The 26,808-nt window shown below is 44.1% G+C and overlaps 1 protein-coding gene across 1 annotated transcript in view; it reads right to left on the bottom strand.

Annotated features, from left to right (window-relative positions):
• LOC133131309 (receptor-type tyrosine-protein phosphatase delta-like) overlaps window positions 1–26,808 on the bottom strand; it is a 391,331-nt gene that overhangs the window by 177,225 nt on the left and 187,298 nt on the right. The window contains exon 7 of the mRNA XM_061246612.1: window positions 5,792–5,829. The gene's annotated coding sequence lies outside the window, so the exon portion shown is untranslated. The remainder of the gene's footprint in view (window positions 1–5,791; window positions 5,830–26,808) is intronic.

Genomic DNA, 26,808 nt, shown 5'->3' with positions numbered 1-26,808 from the left:
ACGCATGTACGCACACACACAGATATACGTACATACACATGCATGTGCATACATACACAAATGTACACACACACACACACATGCCCACACCCCAACAAAGACACACACACACACACACACATTGACACACACACACACACACACACACACACACACACACAAAGCAGATAATAGAAAATGATGTTATATTCCAATAGCCAGTTGCCTGTGGGGAGGTCACTGACACAAATGGATATTGATTGAATATCCTCCCTGAAAGGGAACAGTAACAGTCAACAGCTCCAACCATCAGATCCAACTGCAACTTACCGTCTATAACTCATTCTGAAAAAAACTGAATCAAATGAATTCACAAGTGGGACAAACCAGAGGCCATTACTTTTGAACTAGAAGCACATAGCGAAGGCGTATAAATCTTATAACAGCAGGATGATTTAAATTCAGTCCTTGGGGTCAGTGCTAGCTGCATTACTTAGAAAAGTGTTTCCAGACTCGTGTCAGCCAGACTCTATACATGTCTGTATATGGTAAACTCGAATCTCAAACACACTCTGGCTGTTACAGAGTATTGTACCTATTATAATTCAATTTTCTGCTTAACTTCTTTAGAGAAAAATAAGGTTCTTGGTGGTGTCCTAGGACAATACAGTCACCATATTCAATTTTGTTCTTTTGTGTGCTTGTAATCTCTGTTTTCCTTAATTGTTTTTGGGCCAAGAGCAGTTATTTGAATAACTGGTTTAACTTTACTGAGATAAATTCCATCAGCACATTATCTTCAACTGCAGATTTCTCACAAAAAAGAAATAATAGTTTGTAAACAGACTAACTCCAATGTTTCATTTTGAGTAAAGGTTCAAGACAAAGGCCCATTCATTCCAGTACACAGTAAATATTTCCAGAGCAAAATGTACAGTAAAAAACACGCCTTTTAAATAATGGTGATTTGATTGTGTTTTTCTTACATACTCAGTGAGCACATTATTAGGAACACCTATTTATTAATGCGATGATCTAATCAACCAATTGTCTGGCAGCAGTGCAATGCATACAATCATGCAGAGACAGGTCAGGAGCTTTAGTTAATGTTCACATCAGCCATCAGAATGGGGAAAGATCTTGACTGTGGAATGATAGTTGGGATTTTCACGCACACTAGTCTCTAGTGTTTGCAAAGAATGGTACCAAAAAACAAAAAACAAAAAAAATCCAGTGAGCAGCAGTTCTGCAGACAGAAATGCCTTGTTAATGAGAGACGTCAGAGGAGAATGGCCAGACTGGTCAAAGCTGACAGGAAGGGGACAGTAACTCAAATAACCACACATTGTATGTGGTATGCAGAAGAGCATCTCTGAACACACAATGCATCATAACTCTAAGTGCATAGGCTATAGCAGTAGAAGTATAAAAAATTAGTATAATAAATACCTAATAAAGTGCTCACTAACTGTATGAATAACAGTACATGATTTATGCCATACAAATACACATGGCAACATGTCTTCCAGACAGACTTCAGTGTGCTTTTGCCAGTACTGTAACTCTGACTAAAGTGCGTTTCTGCTGTTCTCAGTGCCAGTGCACTGTTTTCCCATGCTGCACTTTCATGAGAACTGAACTCGCCAAACTCGCCATCGCTCATGTAAATGTGAGTCAGTGAAAACACCTGAATCCATGGGAAAGTGTCTGAACGTCCGTGACAGTACGAGAAATTAACATCCGCGTGTGGGGAGGGGATACGGGATATATATAACTCCGCAAAGCGATGTCGGAGAGCAGTAGGTGAAGGTACGATCGTAGATGTCTGTCTTCCTTCTCGGTACTGATCAACTCAACTGCAGGAAATCGACAGAAGCGCAGCCAACAAAGCACCCCCTCTGTATTTAAATTATTATTATTTTTTTTTAAAATTATTATTATTGCAGAGAATCCAAAGAGACGTTTTCTACGGCTACGAGTGTAAAATGTAACTGCCTTTTACCCGGCCTTCGGGAAAATGTGCAGAAGCCTGGCATATGCATTCCATATATAATGCAGGGTTTGTGATCCCATCGCCATGCAGCCAAAAAGGATTAAATTCCGTACAATTTTGCATAAAGATGCATTCAAAATGAGCCAGCTTCAACGAGGACATCTGAAAGGTGTCACACACAAGTGGCAGGCGATAATCACCGGAGTGTGGAGAACCGCAGTTAAATTCACAGAAATAAGGATATAAAGGTAACTTTGTAAAGGTTGACTTGTCCTTATCTGGCTCATACAACAGTTAACCCATCTGAAGAGTTTTTAATAGATTTGATAGAATATAATAGATTTTCCTAGGAGCCCTGGTTTGAACTGGATGTGACTGCACAGAAAGGCTGCTTTTAGGTGTGAGCTTTAGCCGTACACCGAAACCAGGCACTGGGAACACGATTACGTCAACGAACAGAGCAGAATGGCCTTTCATAGCTCCACGAAATGTATCATTTGGACTGCGTTTCCGCTCAAAAGCACTTTAAAATCTTCTAGAGGACTCATCCTAATTTACTAATGACCCCTCTCTTTCCACACGAGCAAATCAAATCAGGACATCCTCCTCTGGAGGAGACGCAGACGACCGCTCCCACAGAAATATAATAAGTGGGAAATCCCCACACCCCCACAAAAACAACAAAAAACAACGAAAACCAGAACCCACTACAATGGTCTGTCTGCAACATCACAACTGCTGTTCTGTGTTCTCAGCGCAGATGAGAGCGTGAAGCGCCTTGGATGAGAACACGCCCGCGTCTCCCCGGGGCTGACCGGTTCTCCGTCCGCAGACAGATCTCCCAGCCTCCCTGTGCAGACGAGGCAGTCAGGGAGTTCACCGCAGGTCTGCAAAGCAGGGGAGCAAGAGTTCAGCCTGTCCTGAGTGACACGCAGGCTGTGGGTACGATGCAGACCCGCCGGTCTCCTGGGCTTCAGAGTCAGACGGTCGTTTCGCTGAACCCCCCCCCCCCCCCCTCCCCCCGGCCAATGTCTATTAAAACCACACATCATCTCCTCGGCCAATGGAAATGTCTGTTAAAACCACGCATCATCTCCTCGGCCAATGGAAATGTCTGTTAAAACCACACATCATCTCCTCGGCCAATGAAAACGTCTGTTAAAACCACACATTAACCTCCCCGGCCAATGAAAATCCCCATATGGCAGGAAGGGAGGATTGAGAGGAGTGGGCGATGCAGTCGGGGGGGGGTGGGGGAGTTGGGGGGGGGGGGGGGGGGGTGTCGGTCGACGGGGTCACGTGAAAAACAAGCGGAGGTGTGCGGAACATGCGTTAACACGCGTGTTCAGATCCGGGACAGGATCTGTCATCGGAAAGCCACGGTAGGGCCCGGTAGCGTCAGCTCAGCAGAGCTCCACCCCAGGCCTGAACCACGGGGCTATTCAGGGCTTCCCCAACGCTGCCCGGAGTTCCAGCATGTTCCGCAGACCTGGGGTGAGCGCAGACAGACAGCTCCGATAACCCACGCGGAGGAAGAGAAAAACGCCACTCGGATCAAAAGGCGTCCATCTTGCTCGCTCAGTTCTTCAACTACACTCATTATTACAATGGAAAAAAACACACAAAATGCTGAGCAGGGCTTAAATTATTTCGATGTGGGTTTCGATACTTGCATAGATTTTTAAGTTAGTTGAGGAAGACCATTGACTCAATACAAGCCTATGTATCTCTGCCTTCATCACATGGAGACGATTTAACCTCATCAGCAGCTGAATACAGTGCTTTCTTTCTGAGTACTTAGTGTTTAGTGTGGAGCAGCCAAGCTTACAAAGTGCTTCTGTTAATGTCCCGGTCAGGTATTTTTTTTAAAAAGGTCATTCGCATCGTTGCATCAGGTACGAAAGCCATTAACATTTTCAAACCTTGTATTGCGTTGTATAGATGGTACATAAACAGAACAGCTACAGTTATTCTGAACATGACAGGACTGGATCTGACAGTGGATAATATATATTTTTTTAATGGCAGTTACATGTGGTTTTGAATATGAGCAAATGAGAATTCACAGCAAAGAAATTCGAAGAATCACAGGAAGGTAATTGTGTAGTGGTCATAGGCATTGAGCCGTATCTAGTTTTAATCTGGGAAAAAAAACTCTACGAGTTAAAGGGCATTAATAAATATACCCTGCCACCCAAAACTTGCCAGAAAAACATATACAAAATTTGATCATGGATTCAATGGGTAGTGTACTTTGAAATGGATAATACATTGGATGACTAACCATGTGCTATTCTCTTTTACAAATATGCAGTATGTGACTACTGGATGCAATCATTCAAATGTGAATAAGGAAGGCAGCTGAACACAGGTAAGGAATTAACCCATATTGTATGCAGACCACATTTCCTTGGTACTGAAGGCCTGCAATTGTTCCCCAATGATTCAATTCCACTATTCATCTCACACAATCAGATGTATCATTTAAATGAATTGTGCCGTCATAATTATACTACTAATAATCATCATCATTATCATAATAATTATTCAAACAAGTATTGTAATTAATTCCTTTGTGCAGCATTGTTCATCTAGCAGAACTGAGTCCTTGCTATTTGCAGTAAAAGGCTAGAATTGCATTGAAAGTGGAAATAGATCAGCTTTGGGTAGAACTCTGAAGAGTGAAGGTTTCCTATAAGGACAAGCCTTTCAATGCATCACGATGCATATCCGTGTTATTCATGAATTAGCTTGGAACCTGTTAACAGATAATACCAGTCTATACAATCCCAGCATGCTTCACAGCGCTGCTAACAGGAATGAGCAAGCACCATACATCACTGTCAGATGTGGCTGAGCAAAGATTCGTATTGGCTAGGCAGAACTCCACGATGGCTAAAGTATTTTCGCAGAGAATTGCAACTTGTCTTGCATTTCTCATTTCTCGGTCTACATTTCTGCTCGATGTGGCAGAAATTCTCAAAAGAAATTCCAATAAAGTTGATCCGTGGCCGAGAAGCAGAAACCAATTTGTAATTGTGTTTGAGGGTTATGTAAAGTTTAAGAGGAACCTTGTATTTCATGTACCAGCGTTGCTTTGCCATTTGCAGAAGCTGTACTCCAGTGAATATGTGCATTCACAACAGGGTGCTGCTTAGGCACAAAGCCTTTTATTACAGAATCTACTCCAAGCAGGACAAAAATAACTGCACTAATGCCAAGTGAATATCAAAAGACACACCTCCAGCCATTTGCACCTTTCATTTCCACTTTCTACAATAGTAATTCAACACTTCAATAAAATGCCTTTTTTTGCATTTGCAAATTAAACCAGTAATGGATTCACTGGGAATATATGTTTTCCATAACTATGACACTATGGCCCATCCACTCCTGTTTCTCAAGACATTTAGCTTTCAGCAACATTTGCATTGCAAAGGAAGAGACTTATCGCAATGTCTTCAATAATATTACATAGCCAAACGTCGATTAACCAAACACACTGTAATGGTACACTGACATTGGTCTCACATTGATTAATAGCTTTGGTTGACTAGTTTTCTAAATATCAAGAGTTGCCAAAAGGTGTGCTGAAGAGCAAAGCACATTTGAGCCTCAGGTCTGTTTCTGTTTATTCAGTCCAGACAAATCGCAAGCAAAGTGAATACAGCTCTTCCCGCTCGTGTAAGAACTCTGCCGCGGACCAGAAACACTCGAACAGGAAGCAATGGGTCTGGGAGGATCCGTTACAGTCGTAACGGTGCTGCAATCTCACTCTCATTCAAAAGCCAACGAATAATCCTTAAATTCAGCACTTACCTTTATGAACCCCAGAAACGTCCCCAAGGATTCAATAGCTAGAAATAAAACAAAATAACGCATTAGATAACGCTGCAAGATTTTAATGTATGAAGGTAGAATGGCAGACACAAAAGTGATAGAATATGTCTCATCATAAAATGTGCCAAAAACTATTATAAACGGGAAGATCAACATTTGGCTTAAGCAAACTTGCGCCCTTTACCATGGAAAATAACTTACAGTAAATCACTTCAGTACATATCCGGTTAAAAACCTGGATACTATGCAAACTATCGCTCTGCATAAGAACATGTGCTAAATGCCAGTATTGTATTGTGTTGCTATTGTACTCTAAATGCTCTGTAGGGTGTGTTTTCTCTCTTATGGGGATTTCCCCCATCATCAGGACACACTGCCACTGGCCCCATCTTCAGTTTCAGGCTGTGCTCTGCTGGGATTGTGCCATACTTTTTAAACGCAGACCAAAACATCAATTTCCATTTTTTTTTTTTTTTTGCCAGACCACAGAAGTTTATTCCACATGTCTGCAGTTTCAAACACAGAAATAAGAGATTCTTCAGTTTGATGCAAAAGATTTTACATTAATAATATTTTTCTTTTTCTTTTTTTTTTTTTAGTACTGGCTTTATTATCACCTGCAGTTCTATGGAGAGATTATGGTAGGAGTCATTTAGGCTAACACAGAAGCTGGATGCAACACTTTGACAATCTTTGCACTGTTGCGTGGTTTTGGAGGACCATTTGATCTGGACAGTGACCAGAGTTACCATTGCAAATGGTTGCTTCAATTTTAACATTTAACACCCACAAGGTAAGATGTGCCTTCTTCACAGTCAATTTATGCACTTTGATTGCACAGAGACAGACAATAACATTAATTGTCTAACTAGACCTGAACATGATTTAGGGCTGCCATTGCAAAATGCTTGAATACTAATGAAATTAAGACATTTCTCATTTTCCTTGGGTGTCTTAATTATTAACATAAATTAAAAATGTCATTCTTCTTTTTTGCTCTCATGGGCTGGAGAAGATTGTGTACATTCCGAAACTTCAGCTGGAAATTAAAGGTGACAACATTGTATGGAGGCCGAACATCAACAATAAAGAACAGCTCTTGGGTGTCTATGCTTCGAGGCCACTGCTCCATTCTTCAGTACTCGTAAGCCGTGTGTTACCTGTGTCTGTTTTCTGGAGAAAACATCACTTAACAATAAAAGAAAGCTACAAAAACAACTTTGGGGGAATTTTTATCTAAGTGCATAATTAAATTGATAATGAGTTTAAGCACCGCTTTGCAATTTACTGGCAATTTCATTCAAAACCCTACAGATCTGTGGTGTATTTGTTTTATAAGAAGAGATTGCTATTGTGACGGCTGCAATCAGCTTGGCATAACCAACCACTTTGATGATACAACCAGTATGCTGCCTCAAGATTAAATGGGCTACAATTTTCTATATTGATATATATGCTTCATGAAGTTTGTGTAGCTACATTTTTACAAAAGTATATATAAACTAGTAAGCCAATTATCATTCAGTCCAAATATTAAATCAAGCTGAAATGTCAGAAATGTCTTAAATTATTTTGGTAAATGAGAACTCTCCCTTTGAGAAATGATACAGGAAATGTATGCCTTAAAGGTACAATAGGTCATTTTGGACTTCTAACGGTCAAGGGAGGAATAGCAGCAACAGGCAAAAGACTGTTTATCCCTCCCCCTTCTCTTTAAACACCCTGATGTTGAAACGCCATTGGCTGTGGCAATTTTCAACCAATGAACTTTAATTATTGTACAGTGATACAATGTTTTGGAACAGAGTGTTGGGCCATTAACTATATAGTTTGAAACCAGAATTTAAGGACAATAAACTGGTCAACTGAGTCAACTTGTCAGTGAGCCTTTTTCAATGATAGGAAGGGGTTTACAATGGTTTTGAAACAATGATTTAACACAAAAATCTTACCTATTGTATCTTTAAAAGAGATGGTAATGAAATACCTACCACTGTAAAACTATGTTACTCTGTATAGTTGCCAAATAGTTATTTTGTTCTATACGACACATACACTTTCAAATCATTGCCTGGCGAAGCTCTTCAAATGAATTCCCACCAAAATATTTACACAGGTGACACTGACAGCCAAGGATATATGCCCATTTGTCACTACTGTGCATTCTTTCACAATTTATTACCAGGCTTTTAAAAGGTAATGACCAGCTCGGCTTTTTTGTAAACATTATTTTTTTCTCCTGGAAATAATTTTAAAACACTTACGGTTGCATCACTCAATGAAACTTGCTCACCGTCAGGTTTTTTTCTGCCACTAAAATTCTCCATATAAAAGCCTCTGAAAGAGGCACTTTTATGTCAAAGAATTACCGTGACATTTTCCTCATGAGCTGAAATATTGAGCTGTAGACCGGGGCGACTCCCACACACACCACATGATGTTGACCATCGTGAAACTGCAGCAAAGATTCAAATTTAGACATACCACAGCAACTGCCATTTTTTTCCCAACGTCATCAAAGATTCATGACCAATAACTGACCGCAAACAAAGACCCTACTACATTCCTTACGAGACAAAGATGGGCTAAAATAAATATCCCTCCCGTCATAACTATTCCAGTAATAATAAATAAATAACTTGTGGAAATGTGCCGACGATAGACAGCAGCATGGTTGAACAGAATTCCTCGTCTCCCCCTCAAACCATCAGGGGAGACATTAAACTGCTATCCTGAGTGTCCGATGAGCTGGAGGTAGATTATTAGACACTCATAAATACCACCATCAAAAAGCATATAGCCCATGGAAGTAAGCACTAGTCCTGGAGGGCCACTGTGTCTGCTGGTTTTTGATGTGTTCCTGCACTTAAGTGTTAATATCTGATTGGCTAAAGTACGCACACCTTGTTTGCAGGGTCTAAAATGGCTGCTGAAAGGAAATCAGAAAAACCTGTCTGAGCCCCCCTGATAAAGGCACAACTGCTTTCAGCAATATATACTGTATTTCATTTTTCATTTGTTTGTCTCATGAAATGACCATTAGGTGTTTGAGAGTGATGATGACCTCACTCCTCGTTGACTGGGGGTCATCGCATTAAATTCCTCAAACTCAAAGCCTCAGTCGTGCGGCCTTGTTATCAGGGGTCAAGCACCCTCCCCGTGACTCTCCCTCCCTCCCTCCCTCCCCCTCTCCCTACAAATTCTCCCTGCTCGACGTTCTTCAGGGGCCTCCTGTCAATAACCCAGACGAACTGTCTCATCCCTCTGGCAGTCGGGATGGACTCCGGTTGAAGGGGCGATCGCCAGATTGGCTTCGGCGGCTATCGGACTCAGCAACTGGCAGGCCTCGCCCCCGCCAACCTCTCGACTGAAGCGCAATTTAAAAAGCTGTCGTTATGCAGGGGCCGGCGCGGGGCCGGACTGCCAGCTTCTGCTGCAGTGTGCGGCTCGGAATGACACATTTTTGACTTTGAAACAGCCGGGCCTTTCATGCGGCCACACAACAGAAACCAGAGCACAGCTGTGGCCCCGCGCCAAAGCCTCCGTACAGAACCTCCTTCAGGGGAACTCATTAAAGGCCTGCTTGTTTGTTTAAAGCCTCTTTTGGCAGGTGTCAGATTAAGGTGCCAGGCACCAGGGTTTATCTTGGTGTGTGCGTGTGCGTGTGGGTGTGTGTGTGGGAGGGTACGTGTGTGTGTTTCTACATGCGTGAGAGGGAAAGGGAGATAGATAGAAAGAAATGGAGGAAGGGAGACAGAGTAATGTGTGTGTGAGAGAGAGATAGAGATATTGTGTGTGTGAGTGAGAGGGAGACAGAGAGAATACTTTACTCTCTTTGACACAACACAAAAGGCCCGCTGATTTCAACCCTTCAGCTGGCCACAAACACCAGGATTTTCCCCCCCTCTGAATAGCCATGTGCCATCTGGTTCTCAACACTCATACACCGTGTCACTGTAAAAACACATCTTCTTCTTTCATCTGCAGCCATGGCGAGCAGGGCAGGAAGACAGATGAATATGCATACTGTACATTCAACCTCCACTTTTCAAACCTGCAGTCCAACATGGCTGCGCTTCTGCAGCGGTTTCCCGCCTCGGCCTCTGTTCTGGTAAACATGCGTTTGGCCTGAGTCAAACTCAACGTTCTGTAAGAAAGAAGGAGTCTCCGATGCCAGTATGTCTGTTGGTAGAATAGTGGCTGAGAGTGAGAGATCAGGAGCTACTGGAGTCAACAGACATGCTAACTCAGTCACAGCAGGGTGCCCAGTGCATGACGGCCGGACTGATGGGTGTCACAAACGTGTTTGGCATCCTCCTGTAATGTGTATTGAACATGCCTCGCCAAGGCTTGGAATGGGATAAAAAGTCTTCACAGCAAAGGTTCTGGATTCAGTCTGAATCCAGAATACGTTTCAGGTATTTCTGACAACTGCCGCTGAATAAGCGTAATTTTTCGTCAAGTTCTAACGTTTCACATTTGGCAAAGAACATAATATGTGTTCAGAAATGTCAGGCCAAATGGACCTGGTCAGGGCTGTGTGTTTGTAGTCTTAAGGGTTTAAATATTCACAGTTAGAACTACACCCATTGAAGACGTGGCATGGCAGATTATCACATTAACCTGGGTCAGACATAATCCTGGATGAGAGCACTTGTGTCTATAGAGCCCAACTCACACAGGCATCAGTAACCGAAATTCAATCAACCGAAGGTTGTCATTGCAGGTCATTACCACACTCAATTTTTGGCTTTAAGAGGTTTACAGTCTGTAGCTGATTAAAGTAAAGGAATACTATGTAAAACAATGAGTACTGAACAAAGACTCATTGAATACATGCACCGAGCACTTTATTAGGAACATTTTTACTTTATCACACCTACTTATTCATGCGATTATCTAATCGGCCAATTGTGTGGCAGCAGTGCAATGCACACAATCATGCAGATACGGGTCAGGAGCTTCGGTTAATGTTCACATCAACCACATCAAATGTGATCCCCCGCTAGTCTACCGAATATGTAGAAACGTAGAAATTTAAAAGATTTCTCATAATGTTACATTCCAAGTCCACCAGTGGGGAACCTGCAGTGACGTGTACCTGTGAGAACGCAATCATTCCGCAAATATAAGTGATCAGAGGTACGTACTGTATATCAGACCGGGCTGCCCAAATATGCAAGAAGAAGAAGGAGACAGAACCAGTAATTTTCACATGCAAACTAGCTCGCTCTAACTTTGCATTTAATTGTGAGCCAACAATAAGGACAAATGCTCACTGAATCCAAAATACGATCTCATTAGTGCAAAAAATAAGAAGCATTCTGATGAAGGTAATTCTCATTATATTCACCTCTCTGAATTCCGCTGATTAGCTGACGATGTGACGACGGTGTGCACTCTTATGCAGATAACTGATTGTGATAAACACTGACTTGACTTTGAAGGCAATGTGCAGTTCTGATTTAGCATTGGATTGGTGGGGTGTAAGCCGGTGTATGTTGTGGATGTGTGTCTGTGGCTGCATCTGTACCTGATCACATGGAATTGACAGCGACCAAAATAAGCCAGCAGTATATACAGTACAGCATTGGCTGGAAGACATCTGCAGAACATGGCATGCACAAATATACAAATACTGTCTTAAATGTGTATGCGTGTATGTATTTGTGTGTGCGTGCACATATGTCTGAGACTGTATGCACTGTATGTCTGTGTGTGTGTGTATCTGTGTGTGTGATCACGTACAGTATATGCCTGTGTGTGTGTGTGTGTGTGTGTGTATGTGTGTATATCTTTGTGTATGTGTGTGTTTGTGTGTGTGTGGTGTGTGTGGTGTGCGTGTATATATGTGTGTATATGTGTGTGCATGTGTATGTGCGTGTATATGTGCGTGTATATGTGTGTGTATATGTGTGTATGTGTGCTATGTGTATGTGTGTGTATGTGTATGTGTATGTGTATGTGTATGTGTATGTGTGTGTATGTGTATGTGAGTGTGTGTGTATGTGTATGTGTATGTGAGTGTGTGTGTGTGTGTGTATGTGTATGTGAGTGTGTGTGTATGTGTATGTGTATGTGAGTGTGTGTGTGTGTGTGTATGTGTATATGAGTGTGTGTATGTGTATGTGTGTGCATGTGTGTGTATGTGTATGTGTGTGCATGTGTGTGTATGTGTATGTGAGTGTGTGTGTGTACGTGTGTGTATGTGTGTATGTGTGTGTTTGTGTGTGTGTGTATCTGTGTGTGTGATCACGTACAGTATATGCCTGTGTGTGTGTGTGTGTGTGTGTGTGTGTGTGTGTGTATATCTTTGTGTATGTGTGTGTTTGTGTGTGTGTGGTGTGTGTGGTGTGCGTGTATATATGTGTGTATATGTGTGTGCATGTGTATGTGCGTGTATATGTGTGTGTGTATATGTGTGTATGTGTGCTATGTGTATGTGTGTGTATGTGTGTATGTGTACGTGTATATGAGTGTGTGTATGTATGTGTATTTGTGTGTGTATGTGTATGTATGTGTGTGTGTATGTGTATGTGTGTGTATGTGTGTGTATGTGTGTATGTGTATGTGTATTGGTGTATGTGTATGTGTATGTGTGTGTATGTGTGTGTATGTGTATGTGTATTGGTGTATGTGTATGTGTATGTGTATGTGTGTGTATGTGTGTGTATGTGTATGTGTGTGTGTGTATGTGAGTGTGTGTGTGTGTATGAGCGCATCTTCCTGCGCACTGACTTGATAAACTGCAGAGCAGCATCCTGTGTGCTCCTCAGCCCATATGCCTGCTGTCAGAGCCGTTGAAAAGGACTCCATAATTTCTGCTTTTACAGCCTGTTTGTTGGGAGTAAGGAAGCCATTCATCTGGAAATGCCACTGACAGCATGCCGGTGCCTCACAAATGTAAATAGGGTTGCAGAATCAGAGTCCTGAAAGGTTTGGCTCTTCTGCTGAGTAACTCCAGTGTTCCGTGGACTCCTGCACTCAGAAACAGTGTGACAAAGCGTTCTCATCCGCCTCTTTTTCCCATTAAGACGAGGTGAAATTGGCTTTACTGCGGGAAACGCTGAACGATGGCGTGTTTCCGTGCACCGCGAACATCATTAACAAAGGACCGGTGAAGGATTTTTCCCCCGGTGCAGAAAATCTTTTTTATGTGGAATAATTGCCAGTGCGCCCATTTAATCACCGGGCGTGCGCAGTCGCTCCCCGGTTACGGCCATGCGGGAGGGGAAGAGGGTCTGAGACGCCAAACACGCCGTTTACACGCTGTCCTCCTTTCTGAGAAGCCATTACAGAGCGGAAGCCAAACGCTTGTCACATGATAACGGTTGTAGGTCAGAGCACAGAGCACAGAGCACCCCGGCGTTAGCAGCAGGGTTCCGTCTGACTGACCCCACCCCGCTTTCGCCCGGGCCGCTGGCCCGTTCCCCGCCCCGGGAGGCCTCGACATCGACCAACGGCCTTTAAACCAACGCACCACATTGTACCAGCTGCTGAAAACACAGCGTTTAATGGCAAATAAAATCCAGGAAGTGCATTTTGGCTGATTTGTGCTTCATGCTTTAGTACTTTATAAATGAGTCGCTGCAGAAGCATTTTTACTGTGGTATATGCTAATAAAATAATAAAATATGTACTCTCTCTCTCTCTCTCGCACACGCACACACACACACACACATTCACACACACACACACACACACACACACACACACACACACGTTTGCGCTCCATTGACTGTTTGGTGTTCTGCCACTACAACACTACTAAGTTGTTATTCTGTATTTTATGCAGATACTTAGGTTGTCTTGTTGCAAGCAGAAATGGAGGGGATAACTCTTGCGCTCAAAATAGGCAAACATATGTCTAAAGGAGAATGAGGTCATAACAGATAGGGAGGCTACAGTCGTTAGATCATTTGCCAGAGATGCATAAAGACATTGTGCAGTATAAGTATGTAGGCATTCCCATGCATACTGCATGCTCTACAGTATGTAACTGATTCTCTTCGACAGCCAGTGTAGATGTGTAGATGCCAAGCAATGGAACAAGTCAAGTGTTGATATTTAATTTATTTATGCTTTTCCCTCACTGTTGAATAACAGAGACCATCCGAAATCATAAGAGCTAACGAGCTGAAGCATAAAAGAGTGGGCGTACAGTAATTGAAGATTTTCATGTCACTGACAAGTTTGCTACTGAAGAATAATCATGTTTTTATTGGCTAAAAAAAGGAAGATTTGAAATAAATATTAAATCACACTTTACACTTGAAAATGACATACCTTATTCACACAGTTTTGGAGAACATGTCATCACATGTAAGTGAAATAGATGCAAGGCTTTAGGCATGAATGACATGAATGGCAGCTGAATGACCATAAAATTTACATAAACAACCTTCCAGTCAACTCCCTTCAAACAACACCTCTTCATGAGATGTATACAGCAAATAAATGTCATATAGCAACGATACAGCATAAATATTTTGTGAGGTATGCACATGTAGTGTAATGTAATGTAATGTAATGTAGATTTATTCATTTTAGTTAAGCATTACATTCGTTGATTGATATGTTCCTGTATAGGTTGTTATTATGAGAAGTCACTGATACAATAAATAGAATATCTTGACCAACAGAAAATATTAGGAAGTCCCTCAGGGGTCTGTCCAAGAGTCCATATTATTTTCCTTTTTCATTTTTCTGCCCGATAATTTGCCACTTTCAAATATACAGTAGCTGCCATTGCAAGGAAATTGACTCAGATGTATGTCAGTATAAATTCACTAATGTACCTGGCTGATGCACAATTTTACAAGCTTAGAATTAAGAAAAAAAAGAAAAGAAAGAAATGTCCTTAAACACATCTGTGATGTGTTACATGTGCGTCAGGTTTAAGCAGATCTAAATGAGATCATTTTCACCTTGGAATAAAAAAAGGTTTAGTATCTGACAAAGCTATCTTTGAATGTTCCCTACCATTTGAGCCCAACATGAATAATTCCATTAAGGTGTCATTTTTCTGCTAGACAAGCATTGACAGAGTTTGGCTCTGCCTTCAACACAGCCCTAACAGTGAGAATTTCATTCACACCTTATTCACTCGTAGGCTAAACTCTCTGTGTGGTGTCAGCTGAAACTTAGTGTTTCAGCACGCACCATCTTGTGCCAAATTTCCATGCCTGGCATGGTCTCTTAAAATAGCCGCAGGGCTTCTGATAATACACATAAAAGGTCTCCTAATGAAAATTCACTGTCGACTCCGTGGACTGACTGCTACTGAAAACACATCTAATGTATCCAGAATAAATTGCACCGCACCAAGAGGGCTTCCCACAAACCCTGATACATTTAAATCAGGAATCAAACGCCTTTTTACAGTTTACGACTGATCCTCCCACCCCCTCTCCAACCCCTTGGAATAATGCCAACGTAAGACTGCTCACATTTGTAAAATGGATTAATATTTACACTAAAAATGCCTCTGTGGCATTCAAAAAATACACACTAATCCTAAGAAAAAAGAAAAACTAATTTTCATTGGGTCTAACATTATGTGTCAGTTTATATATATATAACTGAAATGTATGCTCTTGCCAGTAAATTAGTGAATACATAATTAAACTGCTGTTATAAATAGATAATTCCACTCGGATTATGCAGGGTTTTTCCCGAAGTGCGACACATTATCAGATGTATAATGTGCCAAATTGTATTATTTACACCATTACGTTTAATTGAACAAAATATATTTCAAAATTGTTTCAATTCTTCCCAACGACCGCAAAGGGAAGCCAAAGGTGATTATTTTAAAACGTTTAGTTTATCTATGAGAATGTAATATGGTAATTGGAAAACGGTCCTTTCTCATTCTCAAAAACGGCAAACACATTTCATCTGGAGACAGTTGCACAATGAACACTGACGCAGGTCTGAAGTTATTCGCCAGTTTGTATTAGCCAAAGTGATTGTGTGTTTGATGGCAGATGATATCAGTGTCTTCATCTTAACTGCCGCATCATTAACTGTCTCTCAGGCACACAGTCCTTTCTCAAGGCCTCGGTCTGTCCTCTGAGTGCCTTGGTGAATCTTCTCAAGGGCTATTTTAGTGCTCCTCAAAGTCTGTCACATCTTCTATTGTTTTTCCTTTTTCTGTGTTCTCTGTGCTCTCACTCCAGTCCATGTTGTTCTCTCTCTCTCTCCCTCTCCCTCCCTCTCTCTCTCTCTCTATCTCTCTCCCTCTCCCTCCCTCTCTCTCTATCTCTCTCTCTCTCTCATTCTCTCTCTCTGCCTCTCTCTCTCTCTCTCTTTCTCTCTCTCTCGCTCTCTCTCTCTCTCTCTCTCTCTTTCTATCTCTCTCTCTCTCCCTCTCTCTCTCTCTCTCTCTCTCTCTCTCTCTCTCTCTCTCACCTATCTCCGTCCTTCACTCCCTATTTGGACTTCCTTGCTGTCACTCATTAATTCCTCTCACTTGTTCCTCGTTTCCTTTTCCCCAGCTCCCACTCCTGATAATCGTTTATCGTTAATCTGCAAGTGTATTTTTTCAGTTGTTCATTGCTAGTTCGTCAAATCTGTTACCTGACCTGTACCCATACCCTGTTATTGGTCCAGCCTCTGTTTTTCCATTCAGTTTTTCTGTTCTGGCGTTTTTTTTTTTAATCTCTGACTGCCTTTGGACTCTGTTATTGGATTGTGATTTCTGTACCTCTGCCCTGTTTGGACTGACTACCTGTTTTTTGTACCCTGCCTGCATTTTGGATTTCGCTATGTGCTGAGTCTGTGCTTGGTTCCCTTTGCCCGCTGTCTGACAAAGTCTCTTTTATTCATCTGTCTCTATTCACAAGCAAAACAAACAAAGCCTCTATCGGGTGACAAATGTGCTCTTTTAGCAAAATGTTGAGTGAAAAAGGGCAGGAAAAGTGAATCCCTGCTGTAAGCTGTGTACTGGGAGAGCATGGGGGTGTGTGTCCATGTTGAGTGGATGACATTCATGAGACTTCTCAGGCCCCTGCAGAAGTGCACGTCTGGGGTCTGTAGCACAAGTCACCCATCTGCCACACAGCTGGGTATAACCTTGTCCAATAAAATTCACTGAGGGTTATCGCATATTCCGCTATGTATTAGTTTACCACAAGCCGCAGGCCAAATTACATTCCCACACATCCTTTATGTGTTCTGATACGGGCTGTGACACAGCCAGGTGCCCTGGACTGAAACCTGCAGCCTCCCGGGAGCAGGCCAGCACCCTCCACACAGACGGCTGTTTGACGAGGTGTCCCGTGTGTCATTTCCAAATGAATTAAAGATGGATACCGGCATCCTGTGCCGAGGCAGGACATGTGTTTGTGTTTGTCCCTGTGTGAAAACGGAGCTGTCTCAGTGGGGCACAGCGCCGTTTACACACTCACATCAGCTGCCCCGGACTAACAGGCTGAGGCCACACTGCCAACGGGCCGGAGACGCAGGCCAACACGCCATCCCAACGTTCATCAGCCGGGGCCTGTTTTAAATTAACATCACTAGGGCAACCGATTATTTTACAGGCCTCCTAATCCAGTGAAACAAAGAGGACTTAATCCAGACTTGCTGATTTACAATCATAAAAAGGAGCTTCGATTAAATGCAACTGCTTGCCAGATTATGCCCCCCCCCCCCCCCCCCCCTGTACTAATCTTGGGGTTTATGCACAGACAAACTCCCAGCAAAAGGTCAAATGTATTTCTTGGCACATGTGGATTCGTGCCTGGCTGAAAAAAACATGAACAATCCGTGTATTTACAATGAATTATTTATGGGATTATTCTGTAAGTATGCATTACATCACAAATGCACAGCACTATATATAGGGCATAGGGTCACTCATGTGGGAAGTAATGTATTTATTCTTTCCTCACCAGAGGCACAATGGCAGAACACAAGAACTATCAGAAGAACTTACAAGTTACTGACAGCTCAGCGAAAAGGGATAACATCGCAATATTAAGTTCCAATTACCTGGCTGTGCCCTGGGGTGTGTCAATCATTAAAACAATGTAAGTAAGGTGTAAAAATAAAGTAGTATCCGAGAAGTAAAATGTTCACTATTAACTACAAAGCCTGTGCAATGCCTTGGAGCTGTTCCTTCTTATCAGAGAAGCTTCGCGGTATATACACCACTCTCCTTTCCGTGTTTGCACACAGTAAAATGTTCAGTGTCCAAAGGGGTGGCCTCGATGGAATTTCATTGGCCACCTCAGACGGCAACGCAATTTTCTACTATTAGAATACACATTATCATTGGCTGATATAACTGCCGATATAGTGGCCCCCTCTTACAGAATCGGTGACCCCCTCCCTGACTTTTACAGAGTGCACACAGTCCCTATTGGACTCTGCCGGAGTTGAATTAACCCTGGACATTTTTACCGTGCACCACAGTTTGTGGTGCTTTTCCCAAAGGGGCGGCGCGGAGTGTGACAATTCCCCGAGTGTGCCGAAGCCGGCGGAGCGTGCCCAACGCCGGCGAGCCGGAGAGAAGGCGAGAGACGGTTCAGTGCCTCTCCTCAAAGCCCGGGCGGTGCCAGGGGCCCCCGGGGGCCCGCGGCTGTGCCCACCGCAACGCCCGTTCTCACAGCTCCGGCCCCCCGCGCCCCATGCCCCCCCCCCCCCCCCCCCACGCCCCGTGGAGCCGCTCCATCACGCGCCCCCCCCTGCATTATTCATGCGAGCGTGTCTCTGAGTCGCACACGGAGAGGCCCGTGTCCCGTAATCAGAGTGATTTCAGCACGTCTCCGTTAATTATTCAAACAATTCACCGCCACAATAAGACGTCTTTTATCAGAACGCATCACTTCTTATTTATTCATGAAATACAGTCGCAATTAAGTTCGGCAAGAGCTGATTGTGTTTATTTTCCTCTGCTATTTAAATCCTTTCCATATCAAACTTCGCTTGGAATGCAATGCATTCATCTCTGGCTGGAGGTGAGGCCATTTTATGCATATGACAAATTTCTAAATCAATTTTTCTATTATTTCTTCTCAAATGGCATACAGCAGATTTAGACCTTGTGAATTCATAACACAGATTAAGTATCTTGGCTCATTTTACATCCGAAACGTAACTTTGAACACAGATTTTTTTATTTTTATTAAATTATACTGTAACACAAAATTAACTGGAGAATGAATACAAATTACATTGGAAATATTATTACAGTCCTTCCACAACAGCTACAATGCTTTATATTGAGGGCCAACATCCAGCACAGGAAGTGATGACCACTCCGGCTGTCATTTATTTAGGTTGTCTGAGCACGCATGCTCATTTACAGCAATGCGCTGTTAAAGCCCCCCATGTTCTAGGGAGAACATGAACCCCCTCACAGAAACCCCACACAGAAGGGCCCTCAAACCCCACACAGGAGGGCCCTCAAACCCCACACAGAAACCCCACACAGGAGGGCCCTCAAACCCCACACAGGAGAGGCCCTCAAACCCCACACAGAAACCCCACACAGGAGGGCCCTCAAACCCCACACAGGAGGGCCCTCAAACCCCACACAGGAGGGCGCTCAAACCCCACACAGAAGGGCCCTCAAACCCCACACAGAAACCCCACACAGGAGGGCCCTCAAACCCCACACAGAAACCCCACACAGAAGGGCCCTCAAACCCCACACAGAAACCCCACACAGGAGGGCCCTCAAACCCCACACAGAAACCCCACACAGGAGGGCCCTCAAACCCCACACAGAAACCCCACACAGGAGGGCCCTCAAACCCCACACAGAAACCCCACACAGGAGAGCCCTGGCAGGACAGAAGGGCCTTGGACGGGATTCAAACCCCGGACCTTCTGTCGCGAGGAGACAGTGCTGTCCACTGCACCACCATGGGCCCACGGAGAGACCCAGGAGATCAGATACTCAGAAACCCAGCGGAAAATGCTGAGCCAAACCTGCCGTGAGGCCGACTTTCATTTCCACCAAACATTACGCTGCTCATTTTATCATGGTGCACTGTTTAACACAGATTTTTAAAATGTGTTCATTTCTTTATTTATTTATTTCTTGTTGGGGTGGGACCTTTTTTAATGACAATAACATTTTCGTTTTCCTGGGCAAGTTTAAGAGTTTAAGCTCTATTTATGGAAATCAGGCATAAAAAGAGATTTTGGATTCACACTCCTGGAATGAAACACGTCTCAAATGGTCACTGTGGGAGATTTGATTACTGCTAAGCTCTTGCAAAAAGACTGTGGACTATCATCTGTAATAATTTTGGGAGATAAATGAATACATAACATGATAAACTGCCTTTTTATGGAATAGTATGAATTGTTAACACATACTATCTAAAATACTGTCATGCAAGAATGTTAAAATATCCATAAATCATTCACAGCTACTGTAGATAGCTCATGGTAATGAACGTACTGTAGGGGGTTTACACAGTAGATTTACACATGACATAAACCATCATAATGGTAGACCAATGTTACATTTACAATGCTGCTTTTAGTGCTGAATGTTAGCATGCAATTGGGGACTGTTGCTGTGTCCACTAGGTACACTCTGCAATAGACTGAACCACTTAGCTGCCTCATTTTCCATTTCTGTAACAGAAACAAACTAGGAACCATCTGAGAATCCATATACTGTATGTGTACAGTATATATGACCCCTGTGCAAGCGTGTTGCAAGCACTTTGTTAGATCACTAATATATACAAGTATTGGCAAGCACTGTAGTGACATAGGTCAAGTAGGAGTGCCCTGGTGCTCTTATTTAAATTTACACTTTGCAACTTTAATTGGGACTGGAAGTATTAATATTTAAAGCATGTATACTTAGAGCCAGTTTGACATTGTTTTTCTCTGCCATGATTCCGACTCACGAATAAATGATTAAAAATTCAAACGTTAATCAACATGACGAATACATTTTTAAAAAAGCATGCGCGATTACAGGGACATTAGAGTCAGAATAACAGCACAGTCCACTAAGTCCTGCTCTCATTAAGGTTCTTGAAATTGGATGGCTTTCTTTCTCTTTTTTTCTTCTTCTTCTGTGGTTTTCACAATGGAGCTAATGAGCGGAGAAAGTGGAGGGAGGCTGTGGAGTGTGTACAGTAAATCAGAGAGACCGAGCCACATGCCCTGGAGGTCAGCGCGATGAACAGCCCGACACATGATTTACAGAGGCTGAAAAGTGCGGATTAATTACAGTACATGATAAGATGAGGAATGGCCCAGACAGCCTCCAAACGCTGGGACCCCCGGAGGATGAACGCGAACGCTTATTCATCTCTTTCAAAGGGTGCTTCAGGTGCGCTCCTGACATTTATTTTAATCAGTGGGGACCCGATTCGTCATCATCATTACGCTAACAGACAGTCCGTGATCAGTGAACTCTAATGCAAGCGACATCTCACTGTGACAATTATGGATTTCCCGTAATAACCTCGCAGTGATTAACACAGTTAACACGCTGGACTGAAGAGACCAACTAACCAGCTCTATACACAAAAAACATGAACAGTTTTACGACAATTGCATCGAGGTAAAATTGAGGAAGACGTTAAATAAGGAAATTACAAATAGTCTGGACATCATGGAACCCAGGATTCCACAAATGGGCCAGAACACAGCTTCAGTGGTCTTTTTACACCAGCGATTCTAAAGCGGAGACCTTGACCCGTCTATTGATTAAAAGCATTTACGGTTCTGTGACCCAGCTCTTATCTACATTCAGCCTGACGTGTGATGTAATTAAAAAAAGGTTTTTATTGCATATCAAAGCTGCTGCATTTATGCTGCAATTGGGAAATGTAAATTTAAATGTTCTTTAAAGTCTCATCTCATGTCCCACTCCTGAGACCATTGTTTGGGGAAACCCCTGCTGTGACTGAATACACTACGCATCTAAGGAAGCCCCTAACACACATCCATCTCCACATATTAAACTGTGACTGAATACACTACGCATCAAAATAAATCCCTTTCTTCATTACTAACTTACAGAAGTACACATTTGCGCAAACAGCTACCAACCATGAACAAAATATTTTTTTAATAGACAAGAAAAGTACAAAAGTTTTATTCTGCTGACTAAAGCTTGCCCCAGCATGTGTGAGGGTAACCTTCTCATTTCGACGACTGGATTTCAACGCGGACATAATCAGATAAGAGTCAGATCAGATGGGATGTTCAGAAGCGAATTTTTCATTTGTTTGACCGCATATTCACGCGTGATGTTTCAGCTGAAGGCCACTGCCAGACCTCATACAGGCCTGGTGTGGTGCGGTCTGAGAGGCCTGCTCTTCAGAAGCACAGTCACTGAGTGTTTCGGCTCTTCAACTCCCAATTTCAATTTGAAGCACACTCCCGGCTCCTGGTTGAGGGCCGAGCTGTGAGTACATGCTTTTTGTGTGTCTGGTTTGTTTCAGGTTGTTTGTTTAATCTTTTCTAAAATTGTTCTGTTTTTCAGTTAAAGTGGCCCTTGGCCTATTTGCCGGCTGCTGATGGGACAGACTTCTCTTACCCACTCTCCACCCACACCTGTCTCACACACACACACACACACACACACGCACTCTCCACCCACACCTGTCTCTCACACACACACACACACACACACACACACACACACACACACCTGTCTCACACACACACACACACAAACACCTGTCTCACACACACACACACACACACACACACACACACCTGTCTCACACACACACACACACACACCTGTCTCACACACACACACACACACACACACACTCTCTCTCCACCCACACCTGTCTCACACACACACACACACACACACCTGTCTCACACACGGACACACACACACACACACACACACACACCTGTCTCACACACACACACACACACACCTGTCTCACACACACACACACACACACACACACTCTCCACCCACACCTGTCTCACACACACACACACACACACTCTCCACCCACACCTGTCTCACACACACACACACACACACACACACACTCCACCCACACCTGTCTCACACACACACACACACACACACACACACACACACACCTGTCTCACACACACTCACACACACACACACACACTCCACCCACACCTGTCTCACACACACACACACACACACACACCTGTCTCACACACACTCACACACACACACACACACACACACACACACACCTGTCTCACACACACACACACACACACACACACACCTGTCTCACACACACTCACACACACACACACACACACACACCTGTCTCACACACACTCACACACACACACACACACACACACCTGTCTCACACACACACACTCTCCACCCGCACCTGTCTCACACACACACTCACACACACACACTCACACACACTCTCCACCCACACCTGTCTCACACACACACACACACACACACACACTCTCCACCCACACCTGTCTCACACACACACACACACACACACACTCTCCACCCACACCTGTCTCACACACACACACACACACACACTTTCCACCCACACCTGTCTCACACACACACACACTCTCCACCCACACCTGTCTCACACACACACACACCTGTCTCACACACACGCACACACACACACCTGTCTTACACACACACACTCTCCACCCACACCTGTCTCACACACACACACACCTGTCTCACACACACGCACACACACACACCTGTCTCACACACATACACTCTCCACCCACACACACACACACACGCACACACACACACCTGTCTCACACACACACACTCTCCACCCACACCTGTCTCACACACACACACACTCTCCACCCACACCTGTCTCACACACACACACACCTGTCTCACACACACGCACTCTCCACCCACACACACACACACACGCACACACACACACCTGTCTCACACACACACACTCTCCACCCACACCTGTCTCACACACACACACACACACACACACGCACTCTCCCTCTCTGTCACACTCTCCACCCACACCTGTCTCACACACACACACACCTGTCTCACACACACGCACACACACACACCTGTCTTACACACACACACTCTCCACCCACACCTGTCTCACACACACGCACACACACACACCTGTCTTACACACACACACTCTCCACCCACACCTGTCTCACACACACTCTCCACCCACACCTGTCTCACACACACACACACCTGTCTCACACACACGCACACACACACACCTGTCTCACACACATACACTCTCCACCCACACCTGTCTCACACACACACACACCTGTCTCACACACACGCACTCTCCACCCACACACACACACACACGCACACACACACACCTGTCTCACACACACACACTCTCCACCCACACCTGTCTCACACACACACACTCTCCACCCACACCTGTCTCACACACACACACTCTCCACCCACACCTGTCTCACACACACACACACACACACTCCCTCTCTGTCACACACACACACACACACACGCACTCTCCCTCTCTGTCACACTCTCCACCCACACCTGTCTCACACACACACACTATCCCTCTCTGTCACACACACACACACACACACACACAGACACACACACACACACACGCACTCTCTCTCTCTGTCACACACACACACACACACACAGACACACACACACGCACTCTCTCTCTGTTACACACACACACACACACACACACACACACGCACTCTCTCTCTGTCCCTGGTTATGGGTATGCACTTTGTTGTACATCGCTCTGGATAAGAGCGTCTGCCAAATGCCAATAATGTAATGTAATGTAATGTCACACACACACACAGACACACACGCACTCTCCCTCTCTGTCACACACACACACACACGCACTCTCTCTCTGTCCCTGATTATGGGTATGCACTTTGTTGTACGTCGCTCCGGATAAGAGCGTCTGCCAAATGTAATGTAATGTAATGTAATGTCACACACACACACACACACACACACACTCTCTCTCTCTCTCTCTCTGTCACACACACACACAAAAACACACACACACTCGCTCTCCCTCCCTGACTCTCTCTCTCTCTCTCTCTCTCTCTCTCAGTGCAGCTGTTGGGCCCTCGAGCTAGGCCCTTAACCCCACACTGCTCCAGGGGGATTGGCCCCTGCGTAGTCGAATCAACAGTACGTCGCATTTGGATAAAAATGTTTCTCTGTACTACAGTTTATGGTTTCTTTTTTCTGGACCCTTTGCGTGCCCTTTTTCCATTCTGTCTTAATATCCTTCTAATTTTTTTGTTTGGAGGAATTTCTACAACACACACCTTTCCTGTTGCATAAAAAGCCCCTTGAAAAATCAGAAATTAAAAGGACAGCACGACTCCATAAAATAAGCAGATAAAACAGCTTCTCCCTCACACTCTGGGTTATATACATCGCGATTACCATGCCACCGGAGAAAGGCTGGTTACGAATGAATGCTCCGGGTAATAGCTGTTTTCTTTTCCCAGGAAATGAGAAATAATATCATTAAGCAGAGGTATGAAGAACGCCGTGCGGACAGATCCATCTCGCGGGCGCCGGGGCGCGTTCCCACCCTCTCTCCGGGGGCAGGAGCACCTCCTGCCGTAAATCCCCGGGGCCCTCTCCCGGGCGCTGATCACTGCTATTTCCCCAAATAAAGTCATCCTGTCAAATCACCCGTTGCCGCGGGACACCTGGGGCGGCAGGGGGCAGGGCGCTGATCACAGCCTTCTGCGGCCTGCAGAATGTCCCCCTGTACCGGGCGTCTACAGGAGCCGTGTGTCCCAGTACAACCAGGGACAGCTGCACCAGACTGAACACTTTTACTTAATGTCATTTTAAAATAAATCCTAAAACTATTGCGAATAATACTGGATTTAAATAAAGGTACAGAGGAGATATATTTTTGTTGTTTATGAGAAAAATGTACCCTGAAAGTACAATAAAAGTTATATTTGGGTACTGGGCGAAATATGCACACCATGCATAACAGTGAATTATGCATTGCTGGTTAGGGGTCCCCCACTGACTGTACTTTTATAGGCACTTTTTCACACTTTATTTGGGTGAAACAATGACTGTATAATCAAAAAGCTAATGGTTTTAGGCCTGGTCCCTGAGAAGGCGCTGGGTCAGCACATCTTTATCTCTGACAGAGCACCTGCCCAGAACCGTCACAGCGATCTGCTCCAAGGACAGCGCCAGTGTTTACGAGGGAGGGGGTGACAACGCGCCCGTTTAGGGGTGAGTAAAACAAAGCAAAAGCCTGCAGTAAGCACATCAGGGGCCGTGGGCTTGGGCAGTGTGCAGATGTAGGGGGGGGGTGATGGTTTGGGCAGTGTGTGAACACAGGGGGGAAGAGAGAGGGTGATTTAAGGATCAGGAGGGAGGCAGGTTCTGTCATGAAGTCGTGATCTCTCCGATTGTCTTACTGCATTTAAACACTCATCTGCGCATTCCCATGGATTCTGACATATGTAGTACTAACATTTGGCACATACGTGCTTGCATAGGCACTCACACACACATGCAAGCGCACACACACACATGCACCATGCACACTCACAGGCACACACACACACACACACACACACACACACCGAGCAGCCTCTATTCCATCTAACAACATTGATCTTTCTCCTTACTTGTCTCGTGTTATTTTTATTACTTTATGTTCTACTCATCTTACACGCAGGGCTATTTTCCAGTGATGCATGGATCTTGTAAGAGCTGTTTACTGATGAAGCACACACGCACCCGTGTCTGAATTCACGGCTCTTGTAATATAGACACTCCTCTAGATTGTGCTCAAGGCATTTTCTCTCCCAGTCAACAGTAATCTCAACGTAAAAGGTAGTAATTTAGCAGACATTTTTACCCAAAGCGACGTACAAAACTGCCTCTCACAGGCAACCCTGCATCTAGCAGTGAGCGGAGACGGCTTGTTGATGATCGTCCAGCTCAGATGGGCGTCTGAGTCTCTGAGGTTACGGCATTGGTGATGTTCGTCTCTCCG

This window comes from Conger conger, chromosome 6, assembly GCF_963514075.1.
Source record: "Conger conger chromosome 6, fConCon1.1, whole genome shotgun sequence".
In the NCBI taxonomy this organism is placed as follows: domain Eukaryota; kingdom Metazoa; phylum Chordata; class Actinopteri; order Anguilliformes; family Congridae; genus Conger; species Conger conger.
Note: the sequence above shows the minus strand (reverse complement) of the source record. Positions and strands in the feature narration are given on the sequence as shown.